This window comes from Dromiciops gliroides, chromosome 4, assembly GCF_019393635.1.
Source record: "Dromiciops gliroides isolate mDroGli1 chromosome 4, mDroGli1.pri, whole genome shotgun sequence".
In the NCBI taxonomy this organism is placed as follows: Eukaryota; Metazoa; Chordata; class Mammalia; order Microbiotheria; family Microbiotheriidae; genus Dromiciops; species Dromiciops gliroides.
In genome coordinates, this window is record NC_057864.1 from 423,336,094 (window position 1) to 423,355,187 (window position 19,094).

Below are 19,094 nucleotides of genomic sequence, written 5' to 3' on the forward strand. Positions count from 1 at the left end.
TATTGGCGCTAGACTTAGTGAAGACACCCAATTAACTTCAGCCCCACTACAGCTTTGAATTCCAAAACTCAAGAAATCTACCAACCATGGCTTTATTAGTAGCAGGGACTACAGTTATATGCCACCACACCCATAGCCTTTGTGAAATGTGAGGTCTTTTACCAAATTGTAAGGGGGAGCTACAGTCTGTCATTGGAAGGAATACACATTCAGACAAAATAATGGATCCTTCATTTATTAAAGAAGTAATGTAAGAAATACAAAAATCAATATATGACACCATTTCCAAGCCTACCTTGGATGCTCACTTTTTTTTCCAGACAGAAAAATAGGAAACTTTCAGGTCTGAGGCTTTATCCTTTAAAGACATACTACATTCCTATTTAAAGACTTTAGAAGGGGCAGCTAGGTGGCACAGTGGACAGAGCACTGGCCCTGAAATCAGGAGTACCTGAGTTCAAATCTGTCCTCAGACACTTAACACTTACTAGCTGTGTGACCCTGGGCAAGTCACTTAACCCCAATTGCCTCACCAAAAAAAACCAAAGACTTTAGCAAAAGAAAACCAGGAAATATGACATTCCAGTGAAAAGAAGTAAGGCAGAAACAAATATGGAAGCGGCACCACTGACTTTCTCTACAATCCAAACAAGTCACTTAGCCCTTTTGTCCTTTAGTTTTTCCTTTTTTGCCAAATACACTATTTTGTTTCAAATTATATTCATGTCAAGGATAGTGATTTGGAAGTTTGAATTATATTTCGTGGTGTTCTGAATTATCACTGTTTCTTTTCTAGAAAGACTCTGGCAGAGTCTGTCTTTTTTTTTTTTTTTTCCATCAAATAAGTGGTGAGTTTCAGTGTTAAAGGCTTCTATTTGAAAATGAGAAAAGAAATCTAATGCATTGAAAGGTATCTCAGAAAGACATACAGCTTGTTATTCATGTCCGTGCCTAAAGAGTGGTATGTAATCAGGAATGTTCAAGGATCTGATTCTTCAGACACATCTATCCTCTCTCATACTTTAGAAAATACTATAATTTTATAGTTAAGAGGGCTCTTATCTTTCTTCTACAATTAAATTAATACCTTTTTTTTCAGAAGCATGTAACTGTCAGATTAGAGCTGCTTTTTAAAAATAATTGGTATTGTCTTGTGATTGAGTGGCAATCTAAAATCCCTATATTTAGGTATTGTACATTCTGTTATATTTCTGAGAACTTAAAAAAAAATCTCTTGGCTTTTCTGAATACCAGAGAGATTTTACCATATGAATGAGCATATTACTCTGTTGATTTTTCTACTATACTGAAAAATAATGAAAAAGCTATATAGAAAGATAGCATTGGTGATTTGTGCATATATTTGCTTATATTTATTTATATGCATGTATTTGATTGAACATACATATGCAAAGAAACTGTGATTTTCATAGCATCAATAAGACCTTGGGGAAAAAAAAAGTACCTTCAGTGTCAATTAATTCAGTAAGCAAGATAGCTTGTCAATGAACTATATGGAAAAATCCTGAAGAAAGTAGCTAAGAAAATATGGTTGATTCATCTTTATATATTCTCTAGGAGAAATATTCCAGGGTTCCTGCCTAGCTGGGTATTAGAAAATTCTGCCAGGTGGACCCATGAGAGGCAGAGATACTTGACATCCTGTTTGCCACCATCTTCCTGACTTGTATGGTAGAAGGCCAACTGAAAAGGAAGACAACATAATAGACTTTAATTGGCTTAAGTACTGTGGAAGATACAAAGATTAGATGAAACATGGATGTGACACCTACCCTTAAGCATCTTATGACCTAATAGGAGGATATGATACCAACACAAGGCATACTAGCTCTGCATTACAAGATAAATGTCTGGTTGAAATGTCTTAGAGGTCGTTGTAGATTAGAATCTGGGATATCCAGGTATACAACGAGGTCCTTACTAGTGTAAATAATGAATCACCCAAAGTGGTTACATGTATTCAAATTTTCACTATTCAAAGTTATAATTATGTGAAATATGGTAATTGGTTCCAGACCAATGGAAATAAGCAGTACAGATTCAAATAATGCAATAATAATTTAGAAGATTCATTAATGATTCATATGAATGGAGACCTAGCTATAGTTAAATCTAGATGTGCAAACTTGGAAGATAGAAATTGTACATTAGAAATGGTACATGCTATTGATTAGAGAATTGCAAATTAAAACAACTCTGAGGTACCACTTCACACCTATCAGATTGGCCAATATGACAAAACAGGAAAATAACAAATGTTGGAGAAGATGTGGAAAAATTGGAGCACTCTTGCATTGTTGGTGTAGTTGTGAATTGATCCAGTCATTCCTTTTTTTTTTTTTTTTTGGGAGGGGGGGCAAGACATAGATTTGTCATTTGAAAGGATCTTATAGACTATCAATATCGAGTCCAAAGCCTTCATTTTATAGTTGCTTATTTACAAAATGATTATTGTTTGATAAGACAAGTGTGAAACCAGTGTTTTTGAAGTTGATTGAAGAGAGATTATCAAGTAAAGATGGAAATGGTATAGCCGAACAATAGTACCGAATATGGCAGACAAGTCAAGAAGACAGGATTAAAAGGGGGCTTTTGAGAGCTATAACTTTTGAGGAGCAGTTTCACAATATTATTGGTAATAGACATTTGATCACAAGGAGTTGAAAATGTGGATAAGGAAACAGAGGAATCAGATTTAGATGACTTTTTCAAGGAGGAAATTTTCAAGGGATGAAAGGTTTCAGTGATGGACAGGAAAGAGATCCAATAGAAGCTGATCTGCAAAGGGACAAGGGAAGACTTTACAAATGGGGAGAACTGAACATGATTCTTGCTATTTCTCTACCAAGGAGAATACTTTTTGACTGCAAAGAAAACAGCAATTTAAAAAATGACATTTCTATGTCACATTAAGGTTTGCAAAGTATTTTACATGCATTAATCACAGAATAAAATCCCAAATCTTTCATGACAATCTTATGGATAAGAGGACTGTAACGATTGGAATGAAGCCACCTGCTGGACACTTACTGTAGAAGAGTTCCGCCCATGAAGTGAAGGTCTTTGAGGGCAAGACCAGGAGTCTTTTCTTTGGGTGGAAGGAAGTGACGTTGGCTAGGAGAGGAAGAAGGCAGGGACTAGAGCTCTGTCTCGCTCTCTTTCCTGAGGACTCCGGTGGAGAAGGGAGTTAGAAATGTGCTCTCCCTTTAATAGATAGATGAATGTAGGCCTTTCTCTCTCTCTCTCTCTCTCTCTCTCTCTCTCTCTCTCTCTCTCTCTCTCTCTCTCTTTCTCTTCTCTCTCTACCAAATTCTTATTCTCCTCAATAAATGCTTAAAAGTTTAACTCTTGCTAAAGCTTATAATTTATTGGCGACCACTCATTAGATATTTTAGACAGAATAGATAGAATTTTAACCCTTAACAGGACAATAGACACAACTAAACCGGCTAGATGATATAATACATCGAGATAAATCTAGAACTAGTTGAGTTACTGGACCCATAGAGTAGGCATTAGTGGGCCACTGTTCACTTGGAGTAATGTCTATAAAGTAATTCCTCAGGGATTTATTTTTGGATCTGTGTTTTGGATAAAACTGTTGATGGCATGATTGTCAAATTTGCCAATGACTTGAAACTAGATGGGACACTTAACATTACTGAATGATATCTGAAGTATCAAGAGGATAAAATCATGGGCTGAATTAAATAAGTTTACATGAAAAGAGCTCCTGGATCATAGGATCCTAGATTTAAGAGCTGGATAGCATCTCAGAGGCCTTCTAGGCCAATGCCTTCATTTTACAGGTAAGGAAAATGAGTCAGGTAGCAAGTAGCAAAGCCATGATTTCAAACTGTGCTTCCTGACTCAATCCACTGCTTTTTCCACCGTATGACTCTCCTGGATCTAGGAAGCTGAGTTTACTTGCCTGGGTGACCTTTGGTCCCTGCAGACTGGGAAGTTTGTGACCGAGAATGTGACTTCAGTCTCCCTTCAGCGGTGATTATTATAGGGAAATTAACATAGAGAAGACATCTCCTGGGAATAGGCCCCTTTGCAACATTTGCAACAGTCTGTATCACTTTTACAGATACCTGTAACTTTTGTACCTAGAAGCCCCATATTCTCTGTGATACAGATCCCTTCCAAGAAGCAGGGTGAAATAGCCAATAGGTAGGCTAAAAGAGCATACCCAGATATATGCTAAAAAGGGTTAATTGGTTTCCAGTAGTATAAGACTGAATCTATATCATTGCCTTACCTGATTGTGAGGGCCTTTAAATGCAAACCAAAGGTATTACTATTTTATCCCATGGGCAACAGGGAGACATTGGATCTTTTTTTTTTTTTTAGCAGGGGAGTGATATCTGATGTTTATTAAGGTCCCAATGTGTTGAAGGCAAAGAAATAATATAGGTAGACTACTTTGCAAAACAACACCATATAATAAATAGTGAGCTATTAAATGAATGTATGTGTATATATATATATATATTATATATGTGTGTATATTTTATTTCTATATATGCATATGTGTGCATATATACAAATATAATGTATGTATATGCTATTTTGACCCTGAATAGCATATTATATAATATTACCATGTAAGTAGTATGTATAAACTATGACCATAGTAGTTTTCCATGTATTTGAAACAAATACCACATAGAAGGACAAAAGTTGTCCTTAATGGGACATAGAAAGGTAAGAAGTTTCTTGGAACAATTTTCTTGCCAGAAAAATTTTAAAATGTTTTTCCACATTAAAAATTCTTTCATTCTATTATACATCATAAAGTCCACATTTCAGTGTTAACATATAGTAGAAAATTCCAATAGAAAAAGTATCAAAATTATGAGTAAATTTTTTAAAAAGTTTGTTGAACAAATATCTTTGGTTCATTTAGAAGTTTTGCTATTTATAAATACTTTTGTATAGAGATGAGAGAGTCGAGGAGGAGATGACAAAAGAAAGGCCAGAGTGCAGGATGGCAAGCATGCATGTTGCAGAGCATAAGGGCTAAAATTCTAGCTAGTCTGTCTAAAATATCTAATGAATGGTTGCCAATAAATTAGAAGCTTTAGCAAGAGTTTAGACTTCTAAGTATTTATTAAGGAGAATAAGAATTTGGTGAAGAGAGACAAAGAGGCCTAGATTTAGCCATCTATCTCAGGGAGCCAGTGTCTCAAGCTCCTCCCACCCCTGAGGTCCTCCAGAAAGAGAGTGGGAGAGCAAGCCTTGCCTCTTTTATAGACAGTACCCACGAGCAAACATCACTTCCTGATACCAAGGAAAACCACATGGCTTGCCCTCAGACTCCTTCTTCCCATGGTGGAGCTTTCCTACATTAACTCCCCAGTAGGTGACGTCAATCCAGTCGTTACAGTAGGAAGTAAGAGGTAGAAATGTATTAGTGATGGGACTAGAGAGTGGTGAAGAGGGCTCTCAGAAGAGCATATAGATGTTTTCTTGGAGAGTTAAGATTCTCTTGATTATGCCAGCCGTGGAACTGCAACCCCACCATAGAGCTACATTTCACTATGTCTTAGGTACAATTCTACTCATAGGATAATAGAAATAATCGCTAACATTCCCATAGTGCTTAAAGAGGTATTGTCATGGACATATATGATATCATTTCATTCTCACAGCAGCCCTATCAGGTAGGTGCTACCATTATCACCATTTTAGATGGTTAGATGAGGAAACTAACATTGAAAGGGGTTTGCCCAGGTTCCCATAGCCAGTAAGTGTCTGAGGCAGGATTTGAACTTAGGTCTTCCCGAATCCAAGAACAGCATTCTATGCAATGTGTACCCTAGCGGCCTAGATCATAGAGAGCTGGACCATTTCTTGAGAGATTATCTAGTCCAACGCACTCATTTTATAGATGAGAAAAGGGATGCTCAATGGCTTATCCAAAGTCATATAGCTAATGTGTCAGAGACAGAATTTGAACTCCAATCCTCTCACTCTGGAGCCAGATTCTTTCTATGATACCATTTTGATCTCTTTAAAAAGGAATTGACTAAATCACCTTATCAGAGGAACATAGATTTAGAGTGTAAAGGGATTTTGCAGGTCAATGAGTCCAGCCCCCTCATTTTATAGATGAGGAATCTGAGCCCTAGAATAGTTAAGTGAATTGCCTAGGGTCACCCAGCTAATGAGTATTTGAGATGGGATTTAACTAGAATGTTTTTCTGACTCTAGATCCAGTTCCCTAACTGCTACATGACCTTGACTTGGTAAAACATTTACCTAAGAAACATGCTACCCTGCCTACTGCATTCCCACATTGTTTTACAAAGGGAATTATTTTGCTGGATGGACTTTCTTTTCCAATTCATTCCAATTTCATGCAAAATAATAAAGCCTTAATTATTTTTTCTTCTTTGGTTTGTATTGATTTAATTTTAAATTCTGTAACTCTGAACCTGGAAATAATGTCAGGCTCAGAAAAAATATGTGCAGGAGAGGAGGGAGCGGGGAGAGAAGAAAAATAAAAGTCAAGGTAGAAGAAAGAAAGTAATGAATGAAAGTTTTTAGTAAAGCATCATTAAGAAAGTGGTGTTAGGAGAAAGTAGTGGGTGGTGTGACTCACAGATCAATTGAAATAGAGGTGGGAGGAAAAAGCAAGGTCAATGTTAAGGTTGAAATAAAGGCAATCTCAGTGCATGTGTGGGTTGGTTACACTGGGATGTACTGTTTGATGAATACTGTTTTCCTTCCTCTGTAGACATTTACAGATACATTTAAAGGACTTTTTGCAGTTGGTGTTTAGTTTATTATATAGTAGATGTTGTACTTTAAGTCATATAAAATAAAATATTGTCAAAGGAAAGTGTTTTCAAAAATCAACAGAAAAGGAAATCAATTAGATGAAGTCATATCAAATAAACAACTAAGAGACAAACTCTTCTCAGAGTTGGTACTATGGGTGCAGGGCAGAATCGTTACATACATATTTGTTTGGACACATGACCAATTTCATAAAAATTTCCCAATTGTACCCATTATTTAATGGATCATTATTATCATGAATTAAGTTGGACACATAAATCCTAATCTGGAGTACAAAAAAACAAGTTAAGACAACCATGGGATTCTGATGGGTTGGTCATATGGATGGGTCATCTCAAGCCCCTTGTTTTGTGTCTGGCTTGGAATTGACAGTGGGAGTCTAGGTTGGGATAAGTCTGGGCAGTCAGGAAAAAATGTTTCCTTTGAAGTCCTATGGACTTGAATGTACTTCCCAGGACACCTGCATAGATTGCGATGGGAATTCCATTTTTCATGCTTCCATACAGTTGCTGTTTGTAAGCTAGATTTAGCATAGATAAGTAGTTGGTATCATGTTTTAAGTGCCAGGTTTTGTGATGGAATTATTATTAGTTTTTATTTAAGATGACCGCATCATCCTCATCTTCCATTTTTTTTCTTTGACATTTCTTTTCTAATGTTTCACTGAGAACATCCTTCACATACACAGATTTACAGCTTCATAGACAGCATTTCTTTTTGGCAAGAAAACCCTAAGGACAGTATGGTCCAAGGGGTCATGAAGAGTCAGACACAACTGAATGATTGAACAAAAGACAGTCTAAGAATTGGTATGGCAAAAACAAAACCAAAAACTGGACCATATAAATAACAGTGAGCATCTCCATACTTAGCTAGGTGGCTCCTGAGGTGCAAGGCATAAAATTTGTCACCAGGCTCATGTGCAAAGCCTTTCCATATTGGTAGGAGCTGTGAGAACATGCATTCCGCTGTCTCAGCATTGAAGAGCTTGAATTCTCCTCCATACCATACTGTGAATTCAAAAGAGGACTCACTTCTTACATTCTCAGAAACCAGCATCTTCTCTTTTATACTAACAGCTCTCTCTCTCTCTCTCTCTCTCTCTCTCTCTCTCTCTCTCTCTCTCTCTCTCTCTATTTTTTTTGGGGGGGGGCAGGGCAATGAGAGTTAAGTGACTTGCCCAGGGTCACACAGCTAGTTAAGTGTCAAGTGTCTGAGGCCTGATTTGAACTCAGGTCCTCCTGAATCCAGAGCCAGTGCTCTACCCGCTGCACCACCTAGCTGCCCTAAGACAGTTATTTTGACAACCATATGAAGGATTAATTGAAGGAAGAGTGGAGGCAAGTGGACCTATGATTAGGTTCATATTACAGTAATCTAGGTGAGAGGCTATTAAGACCTGAATCAGAATAATGGGAATGGAATACAGGAGTGATGTAAATGTGAGAAATATTGTAGTAATACCACTGACAACCCAGGCTTGGTGCCTTACGCAAGTCCTTGATGTCTTTCTGCATCTTTCAGCCCTCATTAATAATCAAGCACTGTCTTTTATTTCCCAATTTCACATCTTCCCTTCATTCCATTCCCATTATCACTACCCATTATTTCAGAGCCTTATTACTTTGGTCCGGACCACTGTGATAATATCCTAACTGGACCTCATGACTCCAACTGTCTTCCCCTTCCGGTACATCCAAGATGTTGATGCTAGTTCTTCCTAAATTACTATTTTCATCATGGCACTTCTTTGCTCAATGGCCTTCTCCCTCTTGCATACTGGATAAACCCTATTACCTACCTTGGAATAAAATGTCTTCTAACATCTAACTGTACTATCTACTTTTCCAGTCTTTTCTCTTGCAATTCTCCATATGAAAGGTGGTAATAAGAAGGGAGTGAATTTCACTCATAAAAGATAGCCTGTTTCAATGAATGGTGGAAGAAGAGAACATTTTTCACCCATAGCAACTCATGAAGTTTATCTACTAATTTTCCCAATCTATACTAGTGGAAGTTATACGCCCCAGAAAAATCACAGATCCTTGAAATAATGAAGAGAGTTTATGACTTGTCCAAGGACACACTGTTCATAAGGGTCTGAGAATTTTGGTCTTTTTTGAATCAAAGTTCAGTACTCTATATCAATGCATTTATATAAATATATATATATATACATATATATGTATACATATACACACACACGCGTGTACATACACACACATATATGTGATTACAAATTTCTTTATTCCATGAGAAATTTCCTGCTTTTTAAAAAATATACATATCAATTCACATGTAGGCATCACACAGTATAGTTATTTAATATACATGTCTTCTCTTCTCAATGAAATCATAATATTCTAGAGGGCAAAGCCTATGCTTTTTATTTCTTTGTCTTCCCTAAAGTAGTTAGCATAGCCCTTTCTATATTAGATGCCCACTAATGACTTTTGGAGTGAAGGAAAGTTATCCCTTTTAGAAGGGGATAATTTTTTCAGAATTGGAATCTCGGTAGATAAGTTTCTTGTGGAAAAAAAAAAACTGAGAAAACGACTGAATTTAGAAGATATAGGCTCAAGAACTAGTTTCCAGACTTCCTAATTCTGGGCAAGTCACCTATCCTTTTTGAGCATCCATTTCTCCATCTGTGAAATGGAGATATTAATACTTGACACTCTCTGTCTTCAAGATTTTGTGAGGAAAGTGCTTCATAAATTCTACTATGAGTGAGTCTCTCTTATGTGTATGATGCCTCAGTCCACAAAGATCCCAACCAATCATCTATTCATCTAATCTTGTATGACTTTTGTATGTACTCATCCATGGATTTTCCACAGAGGCTCCAGCCAATAAATTTCCTTTAGGTCTTTTCCAAGTGCTGGTATGGTTCTCAGGCTGCCTAACTGATACAGTTTGCTCCCATTATGACTGACCTACTTTCTCTTCCAATTACTCATTTATTTAATACTATCCCTTATTGTATCTACAGTAGTAGTAAAGGTCAGTGTGCTGCAGCTGACTTAGATGAGCCTTATATTTATCCATTACCCTTTAGGACACCTACCACTGATTCTTAAACTTTGTAACCATTGAGAATCATTAGAACACGTGTTGAAAAGATAGGTCTTTAAGCCAGGAAACAGCTTGAGCATCATTAAAAGGATTACACAGTTTTCTAGGTGCAATCCATCCCATTATATTCGTTCTATCCATTTCTCAATCCAAATTAGCATTCATTAGAAGCAGCGCCTGCTTCTAATTCATATACATACTGTTAAAAGTAACTCAGTGGATTGGCCATCAAATCAATAAAGCCTTGTCAATGTCTGGACAAGAGGCATTTTTCAAACATTTAGGTTGTTCTTGTTTTTTCATGTCATTGCAAGACTAATATTTCATACATATCACTTAAGAACCCATAAAGTTTTGGGATTTGGAGCATTTGATAAAATATATGCTCCAAACAACAGAATAAACTTTTCCCATTTATACCTTGAGTGTGAAAGTTGTGTGCATCTTTGGAAAACCTCCACCTCATTATTTTATGTCTCACAATGTAAATAATCAGATATCTTTTTTTTTTTCCAGAGCAATGGGGGTTAAGTGACTTGCTCAGGGTCACACAGCTAGTAAGTGTCAAATGTCTGAGGCCAGATTTGAACTCCGCTACTCCTGAATCCAGGGCCGGTGCTTTATCCACTGCGCTACCTAGCTGCCCCAATAATCAGATATCTTAAACTCAGTGTGTCTAAAACAGAACTCATTTTCTTTCTCAATTAACCTTCCTCTCATCCAACCTTCCCAATCCCTTGTTGATCTTTATAGTGTCTCAGGTTTGTAATCTCAGAAATACTCTAGACCTCCTCACTATCTCTCACCCCACATATCCAAATCTTTGTATTTCTCCCTTGAGTATCTCCACTTCAATCCATCCTCCATTCAACTACTAAAGTGATTTTTCTAAAGCACAAGTATGACCATGTCACCTCACCCTACTCCATAAATTCCAGTGGCTCCCTATCACCTTCAGGATCAAATAAAACGTCCTCTTCTTTGGTGTTGAAAGCCCTTTATAACTTGACTCCCTTGTACCTTTCCTGTCCTTTTATACTTTACTCCCCGCCATGTACTCTTTTTTTTGGGGGGGGGGCAGGGCAGTGAGGGTTAAGTGACTTGCCCAGGGTCATACAGCTAGTAAGTTTCAAGTGTCTTAGGCCAGATTTGAACTCAGGTCCTCCCAAATCCAGGGTCAGTGCCTTATCCACTATACCACCTAGCTACCCCATTATACTCTTAATTCTAGTGCCCTACCTCCCTTAATTCCTATTTATCACATATATTTCTTGTACATATATATTTGCTTGTTTGTTGTCTTTCCCATTAGATTGTGAGCATCTTGAGGACAGGACTGTCTTTTGCCTCATTTTGTATCCCTGGCACCTAGCACAGTGCCTAGCATGTAGTAGGAACTTAATAAAGTTTTATTAAGTATCAGCTATTGACTTTTGGGAGCTAGTGAGTTTGCTATTTACTGGAGTTCTTTAAGCAAGCACTGGTTGGCATCTGTCTCCTACTTTGGAGAAGGGATTCTTATTCAGACAGAGAGATTAGAGTAGCACTCCCTTCCATTTCTGGCATTAGTCAAAGAACTTCTATTAAACTCCTACTATGTGCCAGGCACTGTGCTAAGCACCGAAGAGATAAAAAGAGTCAAAAGACAATCTCTGTTTTCGAGGAGCTCACAATCTAATGGGGGGAGACAATAAGCAAATGAATATGTACAAACAAGATACACACATATTCACGGATTTGACAGAATGCTATAGAGATTGAACTTGTGATCTCTTTAGTCTAGGGAACTACTACTGGTTGAGGAAAGTCCTCTCTCAATGCTGATTGCCTTCTCTGGAAATTTTAACTTGGAGGAGAATTTCTTAAACTTTTTTCACTGGAGTTCTCTTTCACCCTTCACCTGAGAAATTTTTATGCAACCCCGGGTATGTAGCCATATAAAATAGGCATACATAACTTTATACTGTTGCCAATTTTTTTTTGCAACCCCCGCATTCAGTTACATGTCCCTGGACCTCGCAATTTAAGAAGCTTTGGCTTAGAGAATTGTCTAGAGGACTGAGTAATTAAACAACTTGCCCCAAGGCAGTTGAGTCAGTAGGTGTCAGATACAGGGCTGGAACACATGGATTCCTGCTTTAATCTGATAGATAAATAGTCTGTTTACATAGGACTTGAAAGCTTACAAGGTTGCTGTATGAATTTCCTTTTCTTTTTCCTCCACATTTTCCACTGTACTTTAATTCAATAGGTGAAATGTAGTTGAAAGCTTCCAATTAATTGAATGTAGACAAGTCATTTAAATATTTTATAATCCTAAAATGCACATCTCCCTAACATCTCCTAATGTAATTTTCATTGCATTGCAAAGCAAAACAATTGTTTCAAAAATAGTTCCTAAATATAACTATGTTTACAGCAAATGTACTTGTGTGTTTTAATAATCTGAGAGTATAGTTGTTGGTGGTGGTTTGTTTTTGTTTTTAATAAGCAATCACTGTTTCTCCAAATTTGAATTTTCTGCCCAGTATTGGCTTCCTTTACAGTTTGTTTATTTGTTTGTTTGAAGTAAATGTAGCTATTATAAACAGCCAAAATATTCTTTATATACAATGTTTCTTATCCCAACACAAGAGGGCAGTATTTTAGCTGTTTAGTTTTGTTTGTTTTAACAGAAAACTATTTTTAAGTGCTCTAAGGGAAGAAACCCAGTACTTGTGGGGGAAGGAGGCAAGTTTGATTCTTTGCGTTCCTCTTTCTCAGTCTCTCCAATTGAATTACTATTTATCTTAATTCATATTTCCTTAACCAGATACTTATTTTATTTACTTATGATTGTATTTTATATGTTTTTGCTTGTTCATTTGTCATTCTCTACTGTTATTTCTAAACAAATATGTCCCAAACAATTAACTTGAAAAAAATTAGGGCATATTAAAATAATTATGGTAATTTCCCTGATGGTTACATGCAATATGACTAAGAAACCAAAACCCCAAATCTCAAAAATAGTGTTGTTCTATATTTGTAACGCAAGTTGAATGTACGGGTTAATCATGAGAATTCTCTAATCAGTGAGTTAAGAGGGTGGTTCAAGTCTGATGATCAGGGGGTCTTAATGTTCCCAGAAGAGAAATTCACTTGGAGATGCCACATTGGCATCCCTCTTCCATTGGGCCCATATGATCTGATAATGAAATGGGAAGTCCAGGTTCCTTCTTCTCCCGTATTGTACATTTAGGCCTTTGTCATTCTTCATGCTTTGGGGCGTGAGGGTATGTGCACCATCCTCTTCTTTGTCTAAGAAAATACCTCTGAGGGGTGGCTAGGTGGCACAGTGGATAAAGCACCATCCCTGGATTCAGGAGTACCTGAGTTCAAATCCGGCCTCAGACACTTGACACTTACTAGGTGTGTGACCCTGGGCAAGTCATTTAACCCCCATTGCTCTGCAAAAAACCCCAAACAAAACAAAACAAAACAAAAAAAAGAAAATACCTCTGCCTCAGAGTTCTAGTTAAAGGTCTGATTGTGGTTAAAATTTGGGTTCCTAGAAATGCTACTACCAAGGAAGGTGCTGTCCAGGAAATCCCTCTTTTCTTGCTTTCAGGAGCTTTCCAGAAACACCCAATAACTCCTTGTTTCTAAAAGAAGGCCCGACTCTAGAATTCTGCGACTGAGAGTTGCTAGAGAGGAATCGGTGCTGCCATTGTCCAGTTCCCAGTCAGTTCCTACTCTCTGGGAGTTCTGCTCCCTCTCCCAACTCTGACCAGATCTATGATAACAGCCCTACAAGAAGTAAGGTTCAAGGTCTTTCACCACTTAGACCATATGGTACCTCTCTCCTTGGCTACCCTATGTTCTAGTCATGTGTGCCTTTATCACTGCCACTTCACAGATGGGCTCAGGCACTGGAAACCTACACAGTTGAAATCCAAGAACCCTCAATATCCCAGTCTAGCCCTTGCTGCCATTTCTTTTCCTGAGAAGCTACTATTTCTGTAGGCCGTGGGTGTATGTCTTTGGCTTTCCGAGGGTTGGGTCAGGAAGTTGAGTTCTAGGATGTCTTCTCTCATGCCATGTGCAGAAGAGCACATGAAGTTTCATTTACCTTTTAAATGCCTCTTCCCTAAGGCAGCCATTAATGCCTCCTGTCAGGCGGAGTTGGAGAAGATCCTGTTGGCTCTGGTAAAAAGCAAAAGGACCAGAAGGGTAAAATAAGTCTGTTCACTCTTCTTTCTCTAAGTTAATACAAAGGTGATAGAGTATGTGAAAACATCCATCCCACAAAATTCTGAGCCATCCAAGTTATCACCGGTGTAGAATTATCCACAGCACTGGGTTTGAGTTGTTAGCAACTGGGAAGCACAGTGGACCTGGAGTCAAGAAGGAAGACATGAATTCAAATCTTTCCTGGACAAGTTATTTAAGTTTTCTTTGCCTCAATTTTCTTATCTGTAAAATTGGGATAATGATGGCACCTACCTCTCATGTTGTTGTGAGGATCAAATAAGATCTGAATATCAAAACACTTAAAACAGTGCCTGGTACATAGTGAGTGCTATGGAAATGCTAGCTATCACCACCACCACCACACCACCACCACCACCACCACCACCACCACCACTAATCACCACCACCATCCTGGCGTGCCTAAATACAGTCCATAAAATATATATACTCAAAAGTTTTAATTGAAGGTTCATCAGCATATAAGCTCTTCAGCACTCCTTCTCCTGGATGACACTCTGCAGCCTGATTTTATTTAGTGTAAGAACCACAGCATCTTTACTGTCAACTTACCCTCACAGCTCTTTAAACAAATAGTTTATTTTGTTGGCCTGAATTTTGTTAATAACTTTGCAAGCTGCCAGGGTGGAAATTACCCTGGGTGTTATGAGAAGCCTTTTGGCTCTGCTCCTTTGATTACTGGCATAAAGCTTCTTGCTGCTAAGGATTTTGACCAGAAGGAGGTCAATCTCCATATCATTATGTAAAGAGAAGAGTTTTCCATTAAGTGTTCATCTTACCTTCGGAGTAATCTTGTATGCCTGGAGGAGCACTAGAAGAAACAGTCCTATGAGTTGCTTTTTATTCATACTTATTGAGTGCAAACTTTCTAGAAGGTCCAATATAACACTCTTAAAAAAGGCAATATTCTTGATATCTCAGAATGTTCCTAAAATTGAAAACTTCTAATAGAAATATAATTGGTAGCATGCTTTTAAAATTTAAAAAAAGGGCAGTTCTTGAAAGCCCAGTTATTTCTTTATTTGAACTTGAAGCTTTTAAAAAGTAATAGGAAGTGGGGCGGCTAGGTGGTGCAGTGGATAAAGCACCGGCCCTGGATTCAGGAGTACCTGAGTTCAAATCGGGCCTCAGACACTTGATACTTACTAGCTGTGTGACCCTAGGCAAGTCACTTAACCCCCATTGCCCCACCAAAAAGAAAAAAAGTAATAGGAAGTACAGCCAATAACCATGTGGTTTTTTGTTTTGGGTTTTTTTTTTTTTTTTTTTTGGTGAGGCAATTGGGGTTAAGTGACTTGCCCAGGGTTACATAGCTAGTAAGTGTTAAGTGTCTGAGGCCGGATTTTAACTCAGGTCCTCCTGACGCCAGGGCCAGTGCTCTATCCACTGTGCCACCTAGCTGCCCCAACATGGTTTTTAGTACATTTCATAAACAAGGTGCTTAAGAAGCTGGTTTCTTTATCTGAATCTTGAGAGGCCTTATTCCTAAAAGCTATGCCTCTCTTAGTGCATCCCAAGATCTCGTTAGCTCTTTTGGCTACCATGTCATACTACTGATTCATAGTGAATTTATAATCCACAAAAACCTTCAAATTTCTTTCAGAACTAATGCTGCCTAACCATGCCTCCCTTTATTATACTTTCAAAGTTGATTTTTTTGTGCCCCAATTTTCTTTTTAGCCCTTTTGAATTTTATCTTATTAGATTCATCCCAACACTATTCCTGGATCTTGATTCTTTGATCCACTGTTAATTGTCCCTCCTAGTTTGGTGCCATCAACAAATTTGATGAATATACCATATATGTCTTTATCCAGGTCACTCATGTATCTCCTTATTGGGTGATTGATGCATCCATCCATCCATCCATCTATCTGTCCATTCATTTTTTTAAAAATCTAAATTGGTTGATGAGTTCCTTTTGCATCCCTATGTCTCTGTAGAAATGCCACTTTTCCTTTCTGGTGGAATTGTTTCCCATCGTGTCTTCAAAATGTCATTCTCGAGTATCCCCCTTCCTTCTCAGGTTTACTCCCCTCAAAGCACTTCTTGCTTCCTGAGATCCTACCTATATTTCCTTTGAATCCTTCAGAATCTGCTTTTCCAAAATTTAATTTGCATGTCAGACTATGCCCAGATGTCATCTCCTTTTGTATCACAAATTTTAGGATGGAGTGATCACTTTCCCTCAAGATTCTCATCATTTTTGCCATATCATAGTACTAAAAGGGCTTGTGACCTTTCCTCAAAACTCCTCATTTGATTCTTCTGTCCATGTGGTTTATAGTACATTTCCTTGACGAAATTACTTCTGTTTGACCTTCCCCTAAATATTCTTTATCATGTTCCTTGCTTTGGTTCTTGAATTTCCTCATATCAGTATATTTTCTTAATATGTAATGTTATATTATCCCCACCACCTCTTACCTATCCTGTTTGTTTTGAATTAGGTATGTCCATTAAGAGTTATAGTCTACTCATAGGCTTCACCCCACCAAGTTTTAGCCACGTAGAGAAGGCCAAATATAGTTCCTTGAATGAGGACCTATAGTTTCTCCTGTTTCCTAAACTTTGTGCATTTGCATATAGACACTTAAGTTATGACTTTTTACCACTAGCTCCTTTCTTGGATTTTGTCTCCTGTGAATATCAAACTGCTATTCTTTCCTCTCTGTGGATATAGTATCTAACTTTGGGGGTATCCAGAGGGAGTCTTATTCCAACTCATTTTTCCATTCAAGATACCAAGAAAATTCATTTTTACCAGCCCTCCCAAGAGTTAGGGGTATTCCATTCCTCCAAGGAATCTGTCAACCTTATATTGTAGCCGTGATCCAGAAATCTACAACCTCTTCTCAAACACCAATTTCTAAGTTACCTGTTTACTTTCTTAATTATTTTTTTCTCTTCTGTATCCCTTGCCTTCAATGGGTAATAGTGAGGAAAACATCTGTGCTCCTTTGTTCAGTTTCTTGGCCAAGACTACATAATCATTGGCAATACTTTTCAGTTTCCTTATGATGGTGTCATTTGTGAACCATGTGCATCACCTGACATATGTAATTGCCATCCATTTACTAAGTTGGGGGTAGGAAGGGAGGTTCTCTGTTATATCTTGGATACATGATCCAGGAAAAAAACAGATCTCTTTATGTCTGTTATCAGATTGACAACTGCCTCTGTGCCTCTGAGCAGGGAATCGTCCAGCACTATGCTTTGTTTCTTTCTTTACTCCTTATTGAATGATCTCCTGCCTGATGGTTTTTGTGGCTCTCCTACATTCACTGTAGGACAATAGAGCATACAGCTCTTCCCTCTTTAAGAAGAGCTCAAATCTGTCTTTTAAGTTCTCATTTTATATTGAGGTTGGATTTAAACCAAGATCTTACTAAGTTTAATACCCTACACACCGGACCACACTGCCTTTTCTCTTGAATGCCAGTTAGGTTATATTATATCCCCTTCCATCCTCTTGGGCCTATTCAGAGCAGTGGATTAAGAATTAAGAGATAACAGTTATAGCCTAGAGACCAGCATCCAGCACAAGGGAGACATTCTTGTAGGAGCATCTATTGCTATGTAGACAAAATAGTAGCCACCTACTGTGTTTGTTGAATTGAATATTTGTATACAGAGATTTCATGTATAGTGGGATAGAGGTAGAGGAGTGATCTGGAAGCAGTAGTGCTAGGAACAAGGAATATGCCAACCCTGCTTCTTGGCCTTACACATCCTGGGTATGGTGAGTGGCTGGATTGTGGCACCGTTAGGTCAAACCACATCTGTAGAATACAAGTTCCTTACTGCCTTATTTTTGTATATATACCTCCTCAAGGCCTTATACAGTACTTGGTACTAGTAGATACCTAATAAATATTAATTGATTGTTTTGGATGAATGAAGGAAAATGTATTTATTAAAGACTAAGTGTCAAATGTTGTGCTAAGTATTGGTGATATATAAATACAAAACCCAGACAATCCCTCAAAGAACCTATATTCTAATGAGGGGAGACAACATATATTGGGGGTTGTAGAGGCAGCTAGGGGGTGCAGAGGATAGAGTTCTGGACCTGGAACCAAGAATACCTAAGTTCAAATCTAGCCTTAGAGACTTAATAGCACAGGTAACCTTGTACAAGTAAGTCACTTAACCTCTCAGCCTCAGTTTCCTTCTCTATAAACTGGGGATAATAGTAATACCTAAATCTCAGAGTTGTTTTGAGGTGTTAAATGAGATAATATTTGTAAAACACATAGAAGGCATTTAATAAATGTTTATTCTTTTCTCTTTCCTTCCCCATGTTGACAAGGGAGTAATATTTTATCTATTGGTCACAGGAATGGTGCTATAGGCAGTCCGTTGAAATGCCAAAGGCTCTTTCTAGAGACTTTGATTATGTTGAAATGATTACAGTTCTGAGAACAAGGGCTGAAGGGGAATGGAGGGAAAAGGGAGGGGAAATGCTATGGTCAGCCACACACATGGTCCCTGGGAGTTTGAAGCTGAATGGTTTAGCTGGGCTTGCTCCTCTCAGACATGGTCTCTTGGGGAATAGTAGCAGAAACAAGGCAGAAAATATCCAGGGCGAAGATGAAGACATGTTTTGTATTTCATTTAAACCTAGGAAGTGAATGTAGTATTGTTTGAAAAGTTCAAGGATATGGGAAATGGTTTTGTTTGTTTGTTTTTTTGTTTTAATTAGAATAGGATTTGGCCACAATGTAATGGGTTAATAGTTGATCAAACCACAAAGAGTAGAATTATCTCAGTGCTCCTGCCTCATAACCCAGTTCTTTCCATTACTCAGTTCTACCCCACAGTATAAAGCCCTGAGTGAGGTTGGTGTGATCTCTTAACATTTTATTCCTAAACAGTATTCATTTCATATTCGACCAAGAAAAGAAGAAATCGCCAATTGCAGGAATTCTCTAATG

General features: G+C 37.8%; 1 protein-coding gene across 2 annotated transcripts in view; it reads left to right on the forward strand.

Annotated features, from left to right (window-relative positions):
* Nucleotides 1–19,094, forward strand: part of SNX7 (sorting nexin 7) — a 125,534-nt gene that overhangs the window by 81,149 nt on the left and 25,291 nt on the right. The gene's annotated exons all lie outside the window — the stretch shown is intronic.